At 36.9% G+C, this 21,251-nt stretch overlaps 1 protein-coding gene across 3 annotated transcripts in view; it reads left to right on the top strand.

The window, feature by feature from the left end:
* HTR1F (5-hydroxytryptamine receptor 1F) overlaps positions 1-21,251 on the top strand; it is a gene marked incomplete at its 3' end in the record, with an annotated part of 245,962 nt that overhangs the window by 65,567 nt on the left and 159,144 nt on the right. The window contains exons 2-3 of one of the 3 annotated variants that reach the window (XR_013828532.1): positions 8,854-9,016; positions 14,131-14,425. Of the gene's footprint in view, positions 1-8,853; positions 9,017-14,108; positions 14,426-21,251 lie in introns of those variants that run through there. The other 2 variants (XR_013828533.1, XM_079922892.1) reach the window with 2 other exon arrangements.

Here is a 21,251-nt window from a genome sequence, read left to right as displayed (position 1 = left end):
TTTAGTTAAAGTTTGCTTTTGAGCACGTTGAGATTTAGTATAACTCATTTCTTTGGACATTTGGACTGGCAAACTCCATCTCTCTCTAAGATACTGCATTTAATTTTTCTTGGTGATAGTTATGATGTAGGGAATTATCTGTTGATATACAGAATGATCAAACCTGTCCCTTCTAAAAGACTTAAGACTCATGAACAAGCATAATTCAAGAAAAGGAGATAGGCCATGGTGTTTGTTTATGAATGTATAATACAATACAGAAAAGAAGCCATACTATTAAAAGATATATATAAAAATTTTGTTACCTTAAAAATTGTTACTTTTCTAAATGTTTTTAAATACTCAGTCCATTAGGGGCTTGTGTCTAAAGCACAGTTCAGGTCTACTTTTTACTTTCTTTTTTTGATGTATGTCTCATATTATTTCTCTAATTGCTTTACACTTTCAAAATACTTTTATGCTAATGTGTCTTAGCAATATTCCTTCTTAGAATCAGACTGGACCAGGAATATTACATAATACTACTAAGGCAGTTTTGGTAAGGCCAAGGCAACTCTTCAAAGGTCTTTTTTCACTGGCAGTTTATATTTAATTTATATCTCTCCACCAACCAATACTGAGGTTCATCCTTAGAGTGATAACTATATCTTCTAGTAGCTCAGTGAAAAATGCATTTTAAGTACTCTCAAAAGTACAGTGAAAATAAGTAATCAATGCACAATTGTAGCATTATTCAAATAGTTGTAAACACCTATTCAAGTTTATTCAAACTATAGATTGTCCCTGGAAGTAGATACGGTAACACTCTACAATTTGGGGTAAATGCCAAATGTAGTTTTAGCACACCATTTGTAATAACTTCAGAAACTGAGATTTGTAAGTTTGCCACTGAGAACAATTTTTTTAGTCCTTTTCTAGGCCATATCTGATATTGAAATAAGTTCTTCCAAACTGAACAGGTTTGCACCTGATTTAAAAGTTGGGCTTTATAAATATGTAGTGAACTGTGTTAAGAAGCAACATATTTTCCATTGAATTAGACTTTTTTGCTGTTTCTAAGGCAATTAAAGAGAAAACGAAGAAAAGGATAAACCTGAGTAACTGTCTAAAATCTGTCATTAATGTCCAGTGACTCACTGCTGCTTTAACTATGGCTTTCCTTCAGGACTGATTTATTCACAGATAATTCATACTAAACTCATTATTGAAATCACAAGACTTTGGGAGAGGTTCTGGAGTGAATAGTGACCTCCAAAAATCCATGTCCATCAGAAACCTGTAAATGTGACCTTATTTGGCAACAGGGGCTTTGCAGATAGTATAATCAAGTTAAAATGAGATCATACTGGATTAGGATAGGTCCTAACCCAATGATTTATGTTCTAATAAGAAGAGGGAAATTTGGGTACAGAGACAGACAGAGGGAGAACACTATATGAAGATGGAGCCACAGAGTGGAATAATGCATCTACAGCGAAGACATGCCAAGATTGCCAGCAACCACCCGAAACTGGGAGAGAGGCTTGGAACAGATTCTCCCTCAGAGCCATGAGAAGGAATCAATAACTGAAAACGTGGTTTTGAACTTCCAGCCTGGAGAACTGGAATAAATATCTATTGTTTTAAGCCAGCTGTTTGTGATACTTCATTATGGCAGCCCTAGGAAATTAATATAGGATAGATACGTAGTTTTGATACACAGAATTGCAGGGACCTTCACTTTTAATTTCAGATTCACTTTTCTCTATTTACTTCTCAGAGAAAAAGACCTATTTACCTTTCTAATTCCCCTTTCTCTCTCTCTCTTTCTCTCTCTCTCTCTCTTTCTCTTTACTTATAAAAAAGAAAAAAACACAGAAAGTATATAATAATGTGATGGTATTGACCTATATAAAAATCTTACCGTGGTATTTTATCAAATCAAAAGTTTTCTTTACAGTTCTTCATCTCCTCCTCCAAAGAGAGTTTTCTAATGTTATTTGATAAATTTAAATTGACTAGATTAAATTTTCCTGCACTTTGTGAAAAGACTTAGAGTTCTGAAATTTTGTTTTGAACTTAAAATTATTTTGCAAAAAGTAAAATATGAAACATGCCTTATTTCATTGTTTACATCATAGAAATACAGCAAAAGTACTCTTAGCCAGAAACTGTCTAGCTGACTCTTTTGTAAAATATTTGAGGTGTTAGAAATTTAGCAAAAAGAAACAAAAACAAAAATACACTTAGATTATCTCTTTGAGAAAATAAATATTTAATGCAATCATAAAATATATTATGATATTTGTGATATTATTTAATCCACTAAATTTGGTAAACACAGGGAAAGCCATATTTGTAGGAAGGTAGGTGACATCAAAAACTACAACCATTCTCAGTGATGTCAATGTTCACAGAACAGAAATATGAGACATAGTTCTTATCTTTCTTTCACATGGGTTATTGTTTTTTTTTGTTTTTTGTTTTTTGTTTTTGCGGTACATGGGCCTGTCACTGTTGTGGCCTCTCCTGTTGCGGAGCACAGGCTCCGGACGCACAGGCTCAGCGGCCATGGCTCACGGGCCCAGCCGCTCCGCGGCATGTGGGATCTTCCCGGACCGGGGCACAAACCCGTGTCCCCTGCATCGGCAGGTGGACTCTCAACCACTGTGCCACCAAGGGAGCCCCACATGGGTTATTCTTTATAGGTTTATATGTCTTAAATTCACAACCCATGAATTTAACTACATTAACATTTTTTTCCTTTTGTTTTAAAATTTGTATCAGGAAGGATTTACAGTCACCTATGAGTAACTTAATACCAGCATGTGCTCTGTATCTGTCAAAGGACTAAGAAAAAAACTCTGTCAGATTTAAAGTCTAACAAAATAATCAGAAAAAGTAAGATTCTTTCTATACTTATTCCACAAAAATATTACCCTTAACTTCTAGAGAAACATAGTAGAAAAGTACTTTTAAAAAGCAAATAGAGGGTGTGGAGTCAAGATGGCAGTGTGTGAAGATGTCGAGTTAGCATCTCCCCACAACTAGAGCGCCTGCTGGCTGCTGGTGGGGGACCCTGATGCCCAAGGAGATGGGAGGAACCCCCAAGTGAACCGGTAGTACATAGGGGTACTGATGCGGGGGTGGGGGGGAAGTGGAGGCCAGACAGGATGGGAAGAGTGGGAGAGAAGCAGAGGGTGATCGCTGGCCCACTCAGGCTGGGGAGGCTGCTGAGTTCCCAGACAGGTGCCCTCCAAGGCCCCCCTCTCTGCCGCAGCTGCATTGATCCTGGTCGCATAGAAGGGAGGCCAGGAAGATCAGGAGAGGGGCCAGGAGGGGCCTCCGGGACCGGTGAGGAGAGGAGGGCCTTTGCCCCACCCACTCGAGCCTAGGAAGCCTGCTGGGCTCCCAGGTGAGGTCCCCTGCCCTCTGAGACCAGGCGTGGAGGGCATGCCTGAGCCCCTTCTGTTCCTTGAGCCTCAGCCCCACCCCCCGCAGCCCCCAGGGCCTTTTCCATCCCTTGGAGTCCTGAGCATAGGCCCCGCCCACTGTTCAAACCTCACCCTTGCTTAGGCCCTGTCCACCACAGCTAAGGCCTTTTCACCCTTTTTTTTTTCTTTCATTCTTTCTTTTTTTTTTCTTTTCCCTCCTCCTCTTTTTTACTATTGTGGTACTGATGTACCTTCTGGTTGTTGATTCATCTATATTTTTATTTTTATATTCTTTCTTACATGTCTGTTAGTTTCCTAGTCTAATTTTATTTTTTACTTTGTTATTGTTCTCTTTTTTTTTCTTTTTTTTGCCACTCCACGTGGCTTATGGGATGTTGGTTCACAAGCCAGGGGTTGGGCCAAAGCTCCTGTGGTGGGAGCTCCAAGTCTGAACCACTGGACTAACAGAGAGCCTCAGACCCCAGGGAATATTCATTGGAGTGAGGTCTCATGGAGGTCCTCATCTCAGCACCAAGACCCAGCTCTACCCAACAGCCTACAACTCCAGTGTTGGACGCCTCAGGCCAAACAACCAGTAAGACAGGTACACACCCCATTCATCAAAAAAAGAAAGAAAGAAAAAAAAATGAGACGGCAAAAAAATATATCACAGATGAAGGAGACCAAATAAATGGAGAGGAAATAGGCCATTTACCTGAAAAAGCATTCAGAGTAATGATAGTAAAGATGATCCAGAATCTCAGAAATAGAATGGAGGCATGGACTGAGAAAATACAAGAAATGTTTAACAAACATCTAGAAGAACTAAAGAACAAACAAACAGAGATGAACAACGCAATAACTGAAATGAAAAATACACTAGAAGGAATCAATAACAGAATAACTGATGCAGAAGAACGAATAAGTGAGCTGGAGGACAAAATGGTGGAAATAACTGTCGAGGAGCAGAATAAAGAAAAAAGAATGAAAAGAATTGAAGACAATCTCAGAGACCCCTGGGACAACACTAAATGCACCAACATTCGAATTATAGGGGTCCCAGAAGAAGAAGAGAAAAAGAAGGTGTCTGAGAAGATATTTGAAGAGATTATAGTGGAAAACTTCCCTAACATGGGAAAGGAAATAATAGTCATCAAGTCCAGGAAGCGCAGAGAGTCCCATACGGGATAAACTCCAGGAGAAACACACCAAGACACATATTAATCAAACTAACAAAAATTAAACTCAAAGAAAAAATATTAACAGCAGCAAGGGCAAAACAAAAAATAGCATACAAAGGAATCCCCATAGGGTATCAGCTGATTTTTCAGCAGAAACTCTGCAGGCCAGAAGGGAGTGGGAGTATATACTTAAAGTATTGAAAGAGAAAAACCTACAACCAAGATTACTCTACCAGCAAGGAGCTCATTCAGAGTCAATGTAGAAATCAAAAGCTTCCCAGATAAGAAAAAGCTAAGAGAATTTGGCACCACCAAACCAGCTTTACAACACAAGCTAAAGAAACTTCTCTAGGCAGGAAACACAAGAAAAGAAAAAGACCTACAAAAACAAACCCAGAACAATTAAGAAAATGATAATAGGAACATATATATTGATAATAACCTTGAATGTAAATGGATTAAATGCCTCAACCAAAACACAGACTGGCTGAATGGATACAAAAACAAGACCCATATATATGCTGTCTACAAGAGACCCATTTCAGACCTAGGGACACATACAAACTGAAAGTGAAGGGGTGGAAATAGATATTCCATGCAAATGGAAATCAAAAGAAAGCTGGAGCAGCAATACTCGTATCAGATAAAACAGACTTTCAAATAAAGACTGTTACAAGAGATAAGGAGGGACACTACATAATGATCAAAGGATCAATCCAAGAAGAAGATTGGAAGAATCCAATATATATGTTCTTGGATTGGAAGAATATTGTGAAAATGTCTATACTACCCAAAGCAATCTACAGATTCAGTGTAATCCCTATGAAACTACCAATGACATTTTTCACAGAATTAGAACAAAAAATTTTACAATTTGTATGGAACCACAAAAGACCCCGAATAGCCAAAGCAATCTTGAGAAAGAAAAATGGAGTTGGAGGAATCAGGCTCCCTGACTTCAAACTATACCACAAAGCTACAGTAATCAAGACAGTATGGTACTGGCACAAAAACAGAAATATTGATCAATGGTACATGAGAAAATGCCCAGAGATAAACCCACACACATATGGGCACCTAATTTACAACAAAGGAGGCAAGAACCTACAATGCAGAAAAGACAGCCTCTTCAATAAGTGGTGCTGGGAAAACTGGACAGCTACATGTAAAAGAATGAAATTAAAATTCTACCTAACACCAAATACAAAAATAAACTCCAAATGGATCAAAGATCTAAATGTAAGACCAGACACTATAAAACTATTAGAGGAAAACATAGGAAAAACACTCTTTGACATAAACCACAGCAAGATCTTTTTTGACCCACCTCCTAGAGTAACGGAAATAAAAATAAACAAATGGGACTTTAAGTAAACTTAAAAGCTTTTGCATAGCAAAGGAAGCCATAAACAAGACATAAAGACAACCCTCGGAATGGGAGAAAATATTTGCAAATGAAACAACAAAGATATTAATATCCAAAATATACAAACAGCTCATGGAGCTCAATATCAAGAAAAACCAAACAATCCAGTTAAAAAATGGGTGGAAGACCTAAATAGACATTTCACCAAGGAAGACATACAGGTGGCCAAGAGGCACATGAAAAGCTGCTCAACCTCACTGATTATTAGAGAAATTGAAATCAAAGCTGCAATGAGGTATCACCCCATGCCAATCAGAATGGCCATTATCAAAAATTCTAGAAACAATTAATGCTGGAAAGGGTGTGGTGAAAAGGGTACCCTCCTGCACTGTTGGTGGGAATGTAAATTGGTACAACCACTGTGGAAAACAGTATGGAGCTTACTTTAAAAACTAAAAAGAGAACTACCATATGACCCAGCAATCCCACTACTGGGCATATACCCTGAGAAAAGTATAATTCAAAAAGAGACAGGTACCGCAATGTAAAATTGGAGCACTATTTACAATAGCCAGGACATGGAACCAACCTAAATGTCCATCGACAGATGAATGGATAAAGATGTGGCACATATATACAATGGAATATTACTCAGCCATAAAAAGAAACAAAATTGAGTTATTTGTAGTGAAGTGGATGGACCTAGAATCTGTCATACAGAGTGAAGTCAGAAAGAGAAAAACAAATACCGTATGCTAACGCATATATATGGAATCTAAAAAAAAAAAAATGGTACTTATGAACCTAGTTGCAGGGCAGGAATAAAGATGTAGACATAGAGAATGGACTTGAGGACATGGGGTGGGAGGGGGAAGCTTGGGCGAAGTGAGAGTAGCATTGACATATATACACTACCGAATGTAAAATAATTGGCTGGTGGGAAGCAGCAGCATAGCACAGGAAGATCAGCTCAGTGCTTTGCAATGACCTAGAGGGGTGGGATAGGGAGGATGGGAGGGAGGCTAAAGAGGGAGGGGATATGGGGACATATGTATGCATATGGCTGATTCACTTTGTTGTACAACAGAAACTAACAGTATTGTGAAGCAATTTTACTCCAATAAAGATCTATTTTTTAAAAAGCAAATAAAAATCTGCAAGTATTAGATATTTTAGAAACATCTTTCACAAAGAAAATTACTTTCAATATATGTAAAACTGGAACTATTACATTTCAGTTACTTTACATGCCTGAGAAATAAAATGTAATAGAAGGCAAAAATATTTATAAGAAAACATAAATTCCAGCTGCAAAATTTCCAAGGAATCAATATTTAGGATGATTTTTCTCCAATTCTATTCTGAAATGGAATAAAGGTATTAAATATTTTTGTGTTACTTGTAAATTTCATATGAAATGTAAGATCTAGTTTCAGTGATCTATAATTTCAGAGAAATAGGAATAAAATTTCCAGTAATAAGTTTCTCTTTAACCTGAAAATCTTTGAAAGAAGTGATTGGTTGGTTGATTGATTGGTTGGTTGACTGACTGATTTTTATGAGTAATGATAGCTTTAGGACTTTTTTTTTAAACCGTTACTCCTTTTAGGAGAAAACTCACTTAAGAAAAATATCACAGGCTGGGAACAGACCATGTAGTTTAGGAGTCCTCATTGGTTCACTGATTTGCTAGAAAAACTCACAGAATTGAGAAAGGCCATTATACACATAGTTATTGTTTGTTACAGTGAAAGAATTCAGATCAAAATCAGTAAAGAGAAGAGGTGTATAAGGCAGTGTCTCAGAGAGTTTCAGGCATGAGCTTCCCATTGTCTTTCCCAGTGGAGTCATGTGGACAGTGCTTACTTCTCCCAGCAATGATGTGTGGTAACACATATGGAGTATTGTCAGCTGGAGAAACTCACCTGAGCATTGGTGTCCAGGGATTTTATTGGGGGCTGTCATATAGGCATCAATGACTGCCCATAGATTTGTCCTAAGTCTTCAGCCCCTCCAGAGGTCAATCTACCACTGCATGGTCCAAAGCCTCCCCAATAATTACATTGTAAACACAGAGTATCTGTCATGGCCCAAGACCCCAACTCAATAAAGACACTCTTATCAGGCAGGGTATTCCAAGGGCTTAGAAGATACCTTTCAGCAACCAGGGGTAATGGCCAAACTTTTAATGTGCAAAGTGTGGATCACACAGACTTGATGACTGAAAAAGAGAAATTTGAGTTAAATGACTAAAAAATACAATATTAATAAATTTTTTTATTGTAAGAGATCAATTTCTGATATACAGTAATTTCATAGCTCATTTTATATAAGAAATGTAAACTAGGAAATTTTAGAGTATATTATATTTGAAAACCTTTCGGGGACTTAGGAGTAAAATGTCAAAGCATTTTATTGTCTTATTTGCATCTTAGGGAAGTTATCTGAATTATGTATTCAAATTTCTCAAATCAAAACAAATTATTAAGTGAATCCTTAAGTAAATTCTAAAGTAAATTCTTGCAAAAATGATACTGACCTACTTCACCAGGTTTTATAAATAAATTAGTAAATGGTTAAATATTAATACTAACATAAATTACTTTAGAATGGCACACATTAATAAAAAGACACAAGATAAAGATAGAATAAAACAGAACAAATCATTTCTGCAAACAGAATAAGCAGAAGACAGGCTAAGAAGGAACACATTATATTCTTTCCATAAATACAGGTATCCCCTGCTTTTTGAAAGTTCACTTTATACCACTTTGCTTTTATGAAAGACCTACATTAGTACCTGTTTTTACTAACCAAAAGAAATTCGAGTAGGATTTTCATTTTTCAGAAAAAAGGCAAAATGTGAAAATAACATTCAGCGTTTGTTTTGCAGGGAGCCTGATAGAGGCAGTGTGCACCCAGCAGCAAGAGTGGCACCGCCAGCTCCTTCTCTGGGAACTACACTCAGCATCTCAGCCTCAAGCCACCATAGCTTCAAACTGTATCTGTGAGCATCTGTGCTTTATCTTGCATCTGTTAGCAAGATGTCTCCTAAGGTAATTGCTTCTTTGCTTTAAATCATTTTGGCTTACAGAAGTTTTCATAGAAACGTTCTACTTTCAGATAGCTAGAGAAACTTCTAGTTTTGAATACATCATTATATGTATACTAAATCTCAACTCAAAATGATCTCATCAGAAGATTTCTTTTAAAAGGACCTTAAGATACTGTAAGAGCAATAAAGGTCATCATCCTGTGGTTTTTGCATTAATAATGTCCCCAATTTACACTTCTTAAAACTGTTTTTTATTTCTTAGAACAGCCTTGAAAGTTTTAGTTCTGAAAGGGAAATCAGTGATATCTCCATGAACTCACTTCTTTGTGATAAAAATGCATTTGAGGGCAGATTAAAAACAAACAACACAATTTCTCCTCTCATTTCAACTAAGAGTGTATTTATTAATTTCTTCCATAGTCTCATCTCAATGTTACAAGTCCTTAGATCTGTGAATTTTTACTGCATTTACTCAACTCTAATCAAAAACTTAAAACGTTGGTTGTTTGTTATTATAAAATATTTGGAATGCATCTCTAAGCAAAAATCTTTATCCTGAAAAGATTATTTAGCCCAGAAGTTTCCCCAGCCACTGATAAGTCATTTCTTAAGAAAAAATAATAATAAACTAGGTTTAAGACTGTTTCTGATAGTTATTTGTTAACACGGGTATATAACAATCAGTTTTTTTCTAGGATGACAAATAACCATCAGAACACATCTTAAATCTTAACTCCATGTAACAAATCAGCAGCAGGCATACTCCAGTAAACCTGAATCTGAAAGCAGTCAATTAACAACATTCTCTTCGGAGTTTCCATACTTCTAAAGTTTACCAATTCCTGAATACCATGCTTCCCTCAAAACCATATGTAAGATCAATTCCTTGCTCTGCTTGGGAAGACTGTGCCAACCTCCCATAGCAACCCTTAATTAATACGCAATAAATTCATCTTCGTGTTTTTGTATTGGTCATCGAATGGTGGTCTCATCATTTGATACTCATAGTTTGACAGCAATACTAGCCTTGACCCTGGTCTCTTTTCTCACAATTTTCTTAAATGCGATCTTTATTTCTACAGTATTACCTTATTATGCCTTGTCTATATATTTTCCTTCTGTTTCTTGAAGAATTTTTAATGACCATCTTTTATTCAAGTAATCAGTAAAACTTCCCTTTATAGTTTGGCCAGTCATATTTCCATATAGTCTAATTTCCATACACACAACTTGCCAGGTTATTCAACCAATTTGAATAAGAGCTTCCAATTAAAACTAAAAATATTTTGCTTTTACAGAATTTCTTTATTACCATTCATGTCAAAGTTGATTTGCAGTTGCACAACCACTACCAAGCAGAAAAGAACAATCACATCCCAGAATAGTGTTTCTGACTAAATTTTTATTGAACATTTATTCAACCGAATTGAATATAGTAATTCAATTGAACTTAGTAAAATATATCTAAAATATTTTATGTCTGCCAAAATTTTCAAGAATGATCTTGGAAATGAGGAGGGAAAAACCACATTTGATAATCAACCTATTGCTGCCTAACTTCACACTCTTTGAAATGACTTTTTAAACTATTTCTCCAAAATAAGTTTTGAAAAGTATGAAGATGTTCTCTTTGGTACAGTTAATATTGAACTATTAAAGAAATAGAATGGCAAATGAAAAGATCAATTTATTCATCTATCTATCAGAAAAAATAAAATCAATTATTTTCCTCAGTACTGCCATTAGAATTAAGCAAGAGAGATTCTTGGCTTGGGTCCTTTGGCTTTTAAGAGTCCCACATATCATACATATCATTTATTAAAGAAAACATGGATTCTGCCTCACAGAATTTAACACTCACTGCTGATAAGACCTGTAACACTAAACACCAGTTCTCACAACTAACAACTCTTTGGGCCCCAGGAAATGGCTTCTAACCATCTTTGGCCCCATGTCCTCCAAAAGGAAAGGTGATTACATCTAAATGCTAGGAAGGTTTGTGGATTGTGTGTCTGACTGCTTCACTGGACATGGAAATAGTGAGAAGAGGATGTGAGTGGCAGAAGTACCTAAGTAGGAAAAAAAGACAATATAAATACTAGTCAACTCCTTCCTGTCAATATGAATGGAAAAATTCTTACCCAGCAAAGAATTTCCCACTGATACATAAAACCTCAACAGTTGCAGAAGGTAGCTGAGATAAATTTACTATATTAAACAATTTTTATTACTCATAAATTTGTATGTATGTGGGTATACACTTAACATGATTTTGATGCACTTTAGTATCAGGTGTGAATTGAATGCTACAGTTGCAAAAAGTTTTATTTTATAAAAACCACTAAATTAAGAATTTCAGTCTTATTAAAATAATTTTGAGCTAACTTTTTAGTTATTTATAAATGATATTTCACATTTTAATTTCAAGAAAAAAGTTTTTGAAAACAAATGTGAAAATAATTTTATTTTTTATTGTTACTTTAATAGATTTTGCTTAAAATAGACTTAATTTCTTACACTTTGAAAACAAGTGCATTTTATTAGATAATTAAACATGAGTTCAAGTTGGAGTCATGATAAGATACACAAAAGTGGAGCTCAAAAAGAAAGCTGAAAAAAATGTGAAAAACCTTCGTAGTGGTAGTTTGTTTATATTTTTTAAAAGCTAAAAAAATATAAACAGACTACCTTTTTTGTTGTTGATTTTTTTGGTTTTTTGCTGTACGTGGGCCTCTCACTGTTGTGGCCTCTCCCTTTGCGGAGCACAGGCTCCGGACGCGCAGGCTCAGTGGCCATGGCTCACGGGCCCAGCCACTCCGTGGCATGTGGGATCTTCCCGGACCGGGGCACGAACCCGTGTCCCCTGCATCGGCAGGCGGACTCTCAACCACTGTGCCACCAGGGAAGCCCAAATATAGCATTTTTGTTAAACAGCTATCAGCATACTATTGGGCTTGGTTTGAAACCAAACACCTTTCCCAGAAAGGCCTCATGAGTCTCTGGCATAACATCCCTATTTTGGAGTCAACTCAGAGTTCACCAATATAAAATAAAAATTTAAAAAATTCAGAGTCCTTGACTAACATGATAAAGCTTGCTAAACAAGCCTTACTTGCCAAGTGGAAATGGCATATTCATCCAGCCCCAGCGGCATCTTAGCTTTGTATGAGAAAGTGGCAGCTGTACCTGTGAGGGGCACTTTGTTTCCCACTCCACTGCCTGATGAGAAGCTACCTGCTCAATGAGTCCTCTTGTCACTGAGATTCCCCAAAATGTGTGGCTCCGATTTACTGACAGCTCTGTTAAACTGAAAACTGATGGTGCGCACAGGACTTCTGCAGGCTCAGCCTCAGACCAGCTGAGCCAAACTGAAAAGGGACTATGTTTATTCTACACTAGGGCAGATCTCAAACTGTTCTCCTAACTCAGATGAACGCTCCCTGTGATGAACTTTGTTTTATTTTCAATGATTTTAAGCTGTTGCAAGAGGCCTAGAGGTTTGGTCAGCCACATGGAAAACTACAGACTGTCAGGTTAAAGACATCTTTCTTTGGGGCCATGAAGTATGACAATGAGGCTTAAAATCAAACTATCTGGGCCACTTGTACAGATGGCTGTGAAAAGGATTCATTCTCTGATGAGGCCAACTGGACTCATACTGCCGATTAAGCCTGTACTACCCAGATTGTCATAATCACTGCATAGATTCATCACTATATGGGATATAGCAGTCCATCCACCGTCATATCCTGGATACAGGGGAAAGGATTCTGTTTCTGATGAAGAGGCTAATACCACATGCCAGACTCTTGCCAAAGGTGGGCCTGTTATCTCAAGGGGGGAGGAACCAAATTGCTTGGGACTTGCCCCCCACCCAGTGCTTAAAGATTGATTATATTAGCTCCCTGATCTCCTTACCCAGGCTAGTAATGGTGCCTCAGTGTTGTCAACACATTTTCAGGTTATGGAATTGCTGTCCCACTCCAGACAGCTGATTCCAGTCATACCGTTGTGACTCAAAATTTAATCTCAATTATGTGTTTGACTTTCTGGACCATTTGCAGTCTGACAATGATGCTCCTTTAATCACAAAAGTCATTAGACAGTGTCCACAATGCCCTGATAGGTATCTGATGGATCTTCCACACGCCTACCATCCCCAGGCATCCAGTATTTTTGAGTATTGGAAATGTCTTCTAAAAACCAGGTCAAAAAGTTTTCTGAGTCTACTTCCCTCACTGCCTCCTAATCCACGCACACCTGAATAGGGCAGTTTGGTCACTAAAGGAGCATCTGATGGTCAGGATGAAAGTGGTGGGGGAATATGTAGACCTATTTTGGAAATTTGGGACTCCAACCAGACCAATCTTGATCATTATGTTTCTTTTTTTTCCCTTAACAGCAACATCAGGCTGGATGAGTTAATGTATTCCTCAAGTAGCAACTGAACCAAAAAAGGTCTTAGAGGATTCAGACTTAATTCTGGCCCAGCCACCTGGATTCTCTTATTGCATGTACATGGTTTTAGAACATAATAATAATGTCTCTTTGGTTGAACACACTATACAACAAACCCCTTACTGTAAACCCACATGGCCAAAATAGGGAATATACTGGGTCTCTGAAGGTTTTATAAAAATGTCTTATCCCTCTTGTACCAGATCCCTCTGGATAATAGTAGAAGATGGTTGAAAAAAGGTGACATTATAGCTACTGTGATAGGACGTACAGATTTTATAGTAGTGGAGAGAGTGCCACAAACCTGGCACCTTAGGAGGGAGCACCTTAGACCCAGGAGGTGTGAGAGAGGGAGGGATCTTAATGATCTTTTACATTTCAGAATTGCCCTGGAAGGCTTCTCTGTAAAAGACAATGCCCTGCCATAACTCTCCCAAATGGTTGCAAACACCTTGAATTTAACTGACTGCTGGGTTTTCTATCCATACCAGAGATCTTTGATGATGCTTTGATCACCATTCCACTTAACCATCCAAGAAGTCAATTGGAAATAGCAGGGAAAGGCCCTATATCTGACATCTCCCTCATAAAACACTTAATACTTCTGGATGTCTTTCCCACCCTTATTCGTATAGCTATTGCTCTACTGCTCTACAGGACAGACAAATATCCCCCAGCTGGTGGCATGCAAGAACCAAACAGATCAGCCAGACTGCCTCTAGGAAGTCTCTCCAAAAATAAGAATTAGACTCAACTTATTCAGAATGAACTGGGAACTACACCAGATGGCTGAGAGATGCTCTGAGAGACACTGCCAACTTGTGTCCCCTGGCCAATGTAGGTCTCACTTGGGGAAATTTTTATAATTATGAACACTACCAAATGCAAAATGGATGGCTACTTGGAAGCTGCTGCATAGCACAGGGAGATCAGCTCAATGTTTTTTGACGACCTAGAGGGGTGGGATGGGGGGGTGGGAGGGAGGCTCAAGAGGGAGGGGATATGGGGATATATGTACAGGTATAGCTGATTCACTTTGTTGTACAGCAGCAACTAACATAACATTGTAAAGCAATTATACTCCAATAAAGATATTAAAAAAATAATTTAAAAAAATAAACGACACTTTCTTTCGAAGTTTATTTTACCTCATCCTCCCATGGTATTTCTTATGCAGAAGCCACCATTAACTTTCTTCTCTCCTTCAAGTGTCTAAGGGAACTCAACCTGTAATTGATGTAGCCTTCGGATGACTGTGAAGATATCCCCAAAATGGCTACCCTCAATTCCTTAGGGGAGCTTCCCAGAGAGGTAACTGACACATGATTCATGAGTACTAAGTTGACAGTTTTACCTCCGATGGGAGTCATTCCTTTAGGAAAGATGGTACAGAATTGTAAGATTAAACTGCTGCATGTAGGCTTGTTCACATCCCCTCATAACCAGTCATCAAGGTCTAATACAACTCACCACTGACTGTGTCCTTTTCATGAGTATAGGCATGGCAATCAGATAGTCTCTCTGAAAGACATGGGTTCATATTCCAGACGTGCCACTTAAGAAAAAATGACCTTGAGAAAATCAGACCACTTCAGTCTTTTGGATTTTTTTTTTACTTCTGAAAATGTGGATAATATTACCAAAATTGACAAATTACATGAATTTTTCTTGCACAGTTACTGGCTCAAATAATTGAAGGTTCCCTTCTTTTCCTTGCTTCAACCGAAATATTTTTTCACTATTTTTCTTTAGTCATTTTATTATCTGAGACTTTAAGCTACTGACTTTCTTAAAGAGAAAAAAATCTTGCCTATACTATGTGATGTGCTGAAAAATAATTGAACTTCAAAATCTACAAATCTAGATACAAATTGAGGTCCCATCACTCTTTATCAGTGTAATCTTAAGCAATTTACTTAAACTCCTGGACTCGAAAAAATTTAGGGGTTTGAACTAAATGATCATTACTGTGCTACAAAGTTCTGAGAGAATAAATGTCTTTTTGAACATGGTGTAAGGTTACTAAAGTATATTTTTCAAAGCATTGAGATCTATTTTAAAGAATTTTACAGTGCCATATTTTAAAATGCATTACATATGTTCTTACTTTCTTTAAAAAAGTACTCAGAATACACTTAACCATTTATTGATAAATCAAGATTATTATCGTCATTAAATATAATTATGTGTTGTAAATACTGAAGAGTCAAAATATTCATGCCTCATGATTTTTAGATTTAGAGCTTCAGATATGTGGGCAACACCCTTCCAAAATCTGAGAAACATAAACTCTTTAAAGAAAAAAAAATCAGAAAATAGTTGGTCAAATTTTCTTTTCTTTTCAAGGGCAAATTAAATAAGACAGGGAATTTGTTTATCCTAAGTGAAAGGCTCTATCTAAATATATCTTTAATAAGACTTCCTGTCTTATTAAATTTATTTATAGAAACAATTCACATTTCACATCTTTATTAAACACTAACCTAGTATTTTTAAATATATACAGGGAACAATGGGATTCTAGTTGCCAGAGCTCTAAGATATACGGACCATGTGACATTCTGAAAGGCGTTAGGTCCCTGTCAGTGAAGTGAAAGTGCTCTAAGTACTATTCCAGCTCACTGCCAGCTCAGGCCCCATGCACAGATTCTCACAAATTAATTCTTTCAAGCATGAAGTGTATTCTGGTAGTTATTTTCAGATACACAGCCAAGGAATGAAATTAGTGTCTAGGGGCTGTGTTGGAGCTTTGGAAAAAAAGATGAATATTGTGTGCTACATCATTTGAGCCCATTATCTCATTGTTTACTTATTTATTATTCAGATTCATTCAGAAGCAGATAATCATGTTTCTTAAAACATCTAATTGCCATGAGTGTGACATTTGAGAGACTGTTCAGGATGGCAAAACCTTTTGCAGATCACAGTGATCTGAAGTCTGCTTTAACTCCTATTTCAAGGGCATGTAATAGGAGACAAAATGATATGAATGGTGCTCTCTACTTGGATATTGTCCTATTAGCACAAGGTGGGCTTGTTTTAGATAGAAAATTTAAATGTTGAAAATTAATCAATATGTTAAATATTATTGTTTGAAGCAAGATAGGTGCTTATTAACATTCTCTATGCAGTGTCTTTTTTAAAAATTGAAGTATAGGGCTTCCCTGGTGGCGCAGTGGTTGAGAGTCCGCCTGCCGATGCAGAGGACACAGGTTGGTGCCCGGGTCCTGGAGGATAAAAAAAATAATCTACATGTTGGACATAGTATAAAAATGCATTAGGCCAATGCAGGGGACACAGGTTCGTGCCCCGGTCCAGGAAGATCCCACATGCCGCGGAGTGGCTAGGCCTGTGAACCATGGCCGCTGAGCCTGCGTGTCCGGAGCCTGTGCTCCGCAATGGGAGAGGCCACAGCAGTGAGAGGCCCGCATACCGCAAAAAAAAAAAAATAAAAAAAAAAATTGAAGTATAGTTGATTTACAATTTTGTGTTAGTTACAGGTGTACAACACAGCGATTCAGTTATATATAGATATTCTTTTTTCAAATTCTTTTCCTTTATAGGTTATTACAAAATATTGAGTAGGGTTTCCTGTGCTATACATTAGGTCCTTGTTGGTTATCTATTTTATATACATAGTAGTGTGTATATGTTAATCCCAAACTCCTAATTTATCCCTCTCCCCCTCTTCCCCTTTGGTAACCATCAGTTTGTTTTCTATGTCTGTGGGTCTATTTCTGTTTTATATATAAGTTCATTTGTATCATTTTTTTTAGCTTCCACATATAAGTTGTATCATATATTTGTCTTTCTCTGTCTGGCTTACTTCACTTAGTATGATTATCTCTAGGTCCATCCATGTTGCTGCAACTGGTGTTATTTCATTCTTTTTTATGGCTTAGTAATATTCCATCGTATATGTATACCACATCTTCTTTATCCATTCATCCGTCAATGGACATTTAGGTTGCTTCCATGTCTTGGCTATTATAAATAGTGCTGCTATGAACATTGCGGGGGGGGTGCATGTATCTTTTCAAAGTACGGTTTTCTCTGGATATGTGCCCAGGGGTGGGATTGCTGTAGCATTTGGTAGCTCTATTTTTAATTTTTTAAGGAACATCTATACTGCTCTCCATAGGAGCTATATCAACTTGCATTCCCACCAACAGTGTAAGAGTTTCCTTTTTCTCCACATCCTCTCTAGCATTTATTGTTTGTAGATCTTTTGATGATGGCCGTTCTGTCTGGTTTGAAGTGATACCTCATTGTAGTTTAGATTTGCATTTCTCTAATAATTAGCAATGTTGAGCATCTTTTCATGTATGCAATGTCTTTTTTTACAGAGCTCAAAGCATTCTGCTGCTCACACCTCCTCAGTCAGATAGAGTCACTGAAGGAATCATCTGTTTGAATAGATTATTTGGTCTTCTTTATGAGAACTGTAATTGTGTCTTCCCAATTCCCCATCTGTATGAAATAGAACTATTTCTTTGTCTCAGGGAAAGTATTGAAATTATTTTACCACTTTTTCCTTATGTCTTCAAAGAATACCTTATTTAATTCCAGAAGCTCAAGGTATTTTTATTGTTTTGCTGAAAGATATCCACCTAAAATATCAAAGCAGGCATGTAATCAAAAACATTTTAAAAAGAACTGATCAACATTTTACCTTCTTTGTTTTATATATGAACACTCACTAAAGGCCATTTGGAGAGTGATTATGTATATGACAATTGTGTTGGTAGTGGCAGTTTTATTTGTTTTGCATAGAAACTGCATTTCAATAAGGAACAGGACATCAATAAGAACATGAAGGAAGCAGTCTAGACTTCCTAGCTTTACAAAATTCTTAAATACCCTAGAAAATTACTTTCTCTAGGAAAAATTCTAAAGTAGTATTCTCTTTATATAAATAATGGAAGGGTTTCAGTGAATTGAGGAAGTTATTGATGAGGCATTTATTACATTTCTTCCTTTAAAGTCTATCCACTACCTCACAGTCCTGGCTACTTTCTCTACTTGTGGCTCCTAAGACATTTCTGAAATCATCTCCCCTTTCATAATTTACTTTCTCTGCAGAACAACTACTTTCTACCTTCTCTATTCCTTCATAGAGCCTTGTTTGTCAAGTGCAAACATGAGAGACATTTCTAGGGAAGAATCAATAGGATCTAATGACTTATTTGATATTGAGGACAAGGGAGATGATGGCATTTTGATAAGGAGAATCTGAAGACTTTGATTACCAGCAGAAATGGAGGTAAGACATTTATTTATTCTCACAAGTGAGAATCATTAGCTATACTACCCCTTTACTGAAATGTTTGCTGCCAGCTTGGGATCTGGGACATTTACCAAGGTTTATGCTACTTTCCCCGAACAATCAAGAAACTGAGAGTGAGAATCAGAACTTTCTTAACCATCCATTCCAAGTTTTCATCTATTTTAGAGTGCTTCTTGTCTCTATTTGCCAAAACAGTGTAGATTTTTTCTCTCTCTGTGCTGCCTTACCTGAAAGTAGTTCTTTTCTTCCAGATCTTGACTATACATTTGAAACTGGAAACTTGAAAACTTTTCACTGGAAAGTATATTTCCCTTTGAAATGTGCTTATGCCTAAAGTGTTAGAGAAAGTGGCATTTCTTGTCCCTGACTCTAATGAGCCTTATGTACTATGATGCCAGACATTGTATTCGTATTAAGGATTACAAGGCAACTGAGGAAACTTCTCCGATTCAAAAGGCTTAAAATTCAAGCGTGTTGAAAATAAATAAATGCCATACAATATGGCCAGTGTATTGTAAAAGGGAAGGGAGGAGAAGTCCAGGGGAATTAACACATTCTACCTAGGGAACGAGGCATCACAAACAGCTTCATAAAGGGGATGTCTCTACTCACCTTTAAACAAGGAATAAGAGTTTGCCCTTCATGCAGAGAGAGCAGATGAGTATAGACACAGATGCAGTAAACAGACTGCTGTGTTCAGAGAATGCATAAAACTTTATGCATAAAACCACAGTGAAGACAAGCATTCCACAAAAGATAAAAACAGATAGGCCAGCAGGTCACTTTACAGAAGACCTGTGACATCTCTGGGACATAGTGATTGTCTGTCCTACACCCACCCACTCTATCTCCATTATATGGCCGCTATGTGAGTAAGATCACTCCACCCCAAGTTCAGGGGTGGACCATGATTGGTCTCAACCATCAAGGTACTCCCACTCCCCTTGCCACAGTGGTTGGTTCAGTAAGAGACAATAACCAAGGCCTAATGAATCAATGCACTGCAATTCCTTATCCAAAAGTATTTGTTCAAAGAAGACCCAATTAGCATGAAGCTACAGGCCTTTTTTAAATGGTTGTGAGAACTGATTGGAGGTGCCCTTCTGAGGAAGGAAGATCCTTATCCCATTTGCAACTGAACAAAGAGAATGAAGCTAATGAAGTGGTAGGGAGAGTTAAAAGAAAAGCATGAAAATATGCATAAGGCTCACCCTATATTTTAATGGGATGATCCAGTTAATTTACTTTACCATTTAGACATAGTGTTAAATTTTCTTTTTTTTAAAATAGCAGCATTATTATTATTTTTATTGAAGTTGATATAGTTGATGTATAATACTATATATTACAAGTATATTATATAGAGATTCACAATTTTTAAAGATTATACTCCATTTACAGTTATTATAAAATATTGGCTATATTTCCTGTGTTGTACAATATATCCTTGTAGCTTATGTTTTTAATATTTTTAATTAAAAAATTTTTTATGTAGCTTATTTTATATCTAATAGTTTGTACCTCTTAATCCCCTACCCCTACATTGCCCCTCCCCCCCTCCCCTCTCCCCATTGGTAACTACTAGTTCTCTATATCTGTGAGTCCGCTTCTTTTTTGTTATACTCACTAGTTTGTTGTATTTTTTAGATTCCACATATAAGTGATATCATAGTTTTTGTTCTTCTCTGTCTGATTTATTTCACTTAGCATAATGCCTCCCAAGTCCATCCATGTTATTGCTAATGGTAAAATTTCTTTCTTTTTACAGCTGAGTAGTATTCCATTGTATATATATACATATACCACTTCTTTATCCATTCATCTGTTGATGGACACTTAGGTTGTTCCATATCTTGGCAATTGTAAATTATGCTGCTATGAACATTGGGGTGCATGTATCTTTTTGAATTAGTGTTTTTGGTTTTTCTCAAATATATACCCAGGAGTGGAATTGCTGGGTCATATGGTAATTCTATTTTTAGTTTTTTGAGAAACTTCCATACTGTTTTCCACAGTGGCTGCACCAATTTACATTCCCACCAACAGTGCCCAAGGGTTCCCTTTTCTACATATCCTCACCAACATTTGTTATTTGTGTTCTTTTTGTTGATAGCCATTCTGACAGGTGTCAAGTGTTATTTCATTATGGTTTTGATTTGCATTTCCCTGATGATTAGTGACATTGAGCATCTTTTCATAGTGTTAAATTTTCTGATACAGCATCCTAAAGGAGTCATTGAACTATTTTAGTTAGAGATATAAATTACCAGTTTTATGCTTTAGAAAGTCCATTCAAGATACAGGTGTAGAAAGAATTCAAGAAGCACATGATTGAGGTCAGGGGACTCTTAAAAACCTACTTTGGTAGCCATATGAGAAGCTATGATGGATTCAAGAGTCAGATATCAGACATAATAAGAAGATAGAACCCATAAGACTTAGTGATTTTTGGCCTGGGGAGAGGGGTCAGGATAGAAGATGATTATTCACA

The sequence above is a fragment of the Stenella coeruleoalba genome (assembly GCF_951394435.1).
Source record: "Stenella coeruleoalba genome assembly, chromosome: 5".
Lineage (NCBI taxonomy): Eukaryota > Metazoa > Chordata > Mammalia > Artiodactyla > Delphinidae > Stenella > Stenella coeruleoalba.
This window is presented reverse-complemented; position numbering and strand designations above follow the sequence as displayed.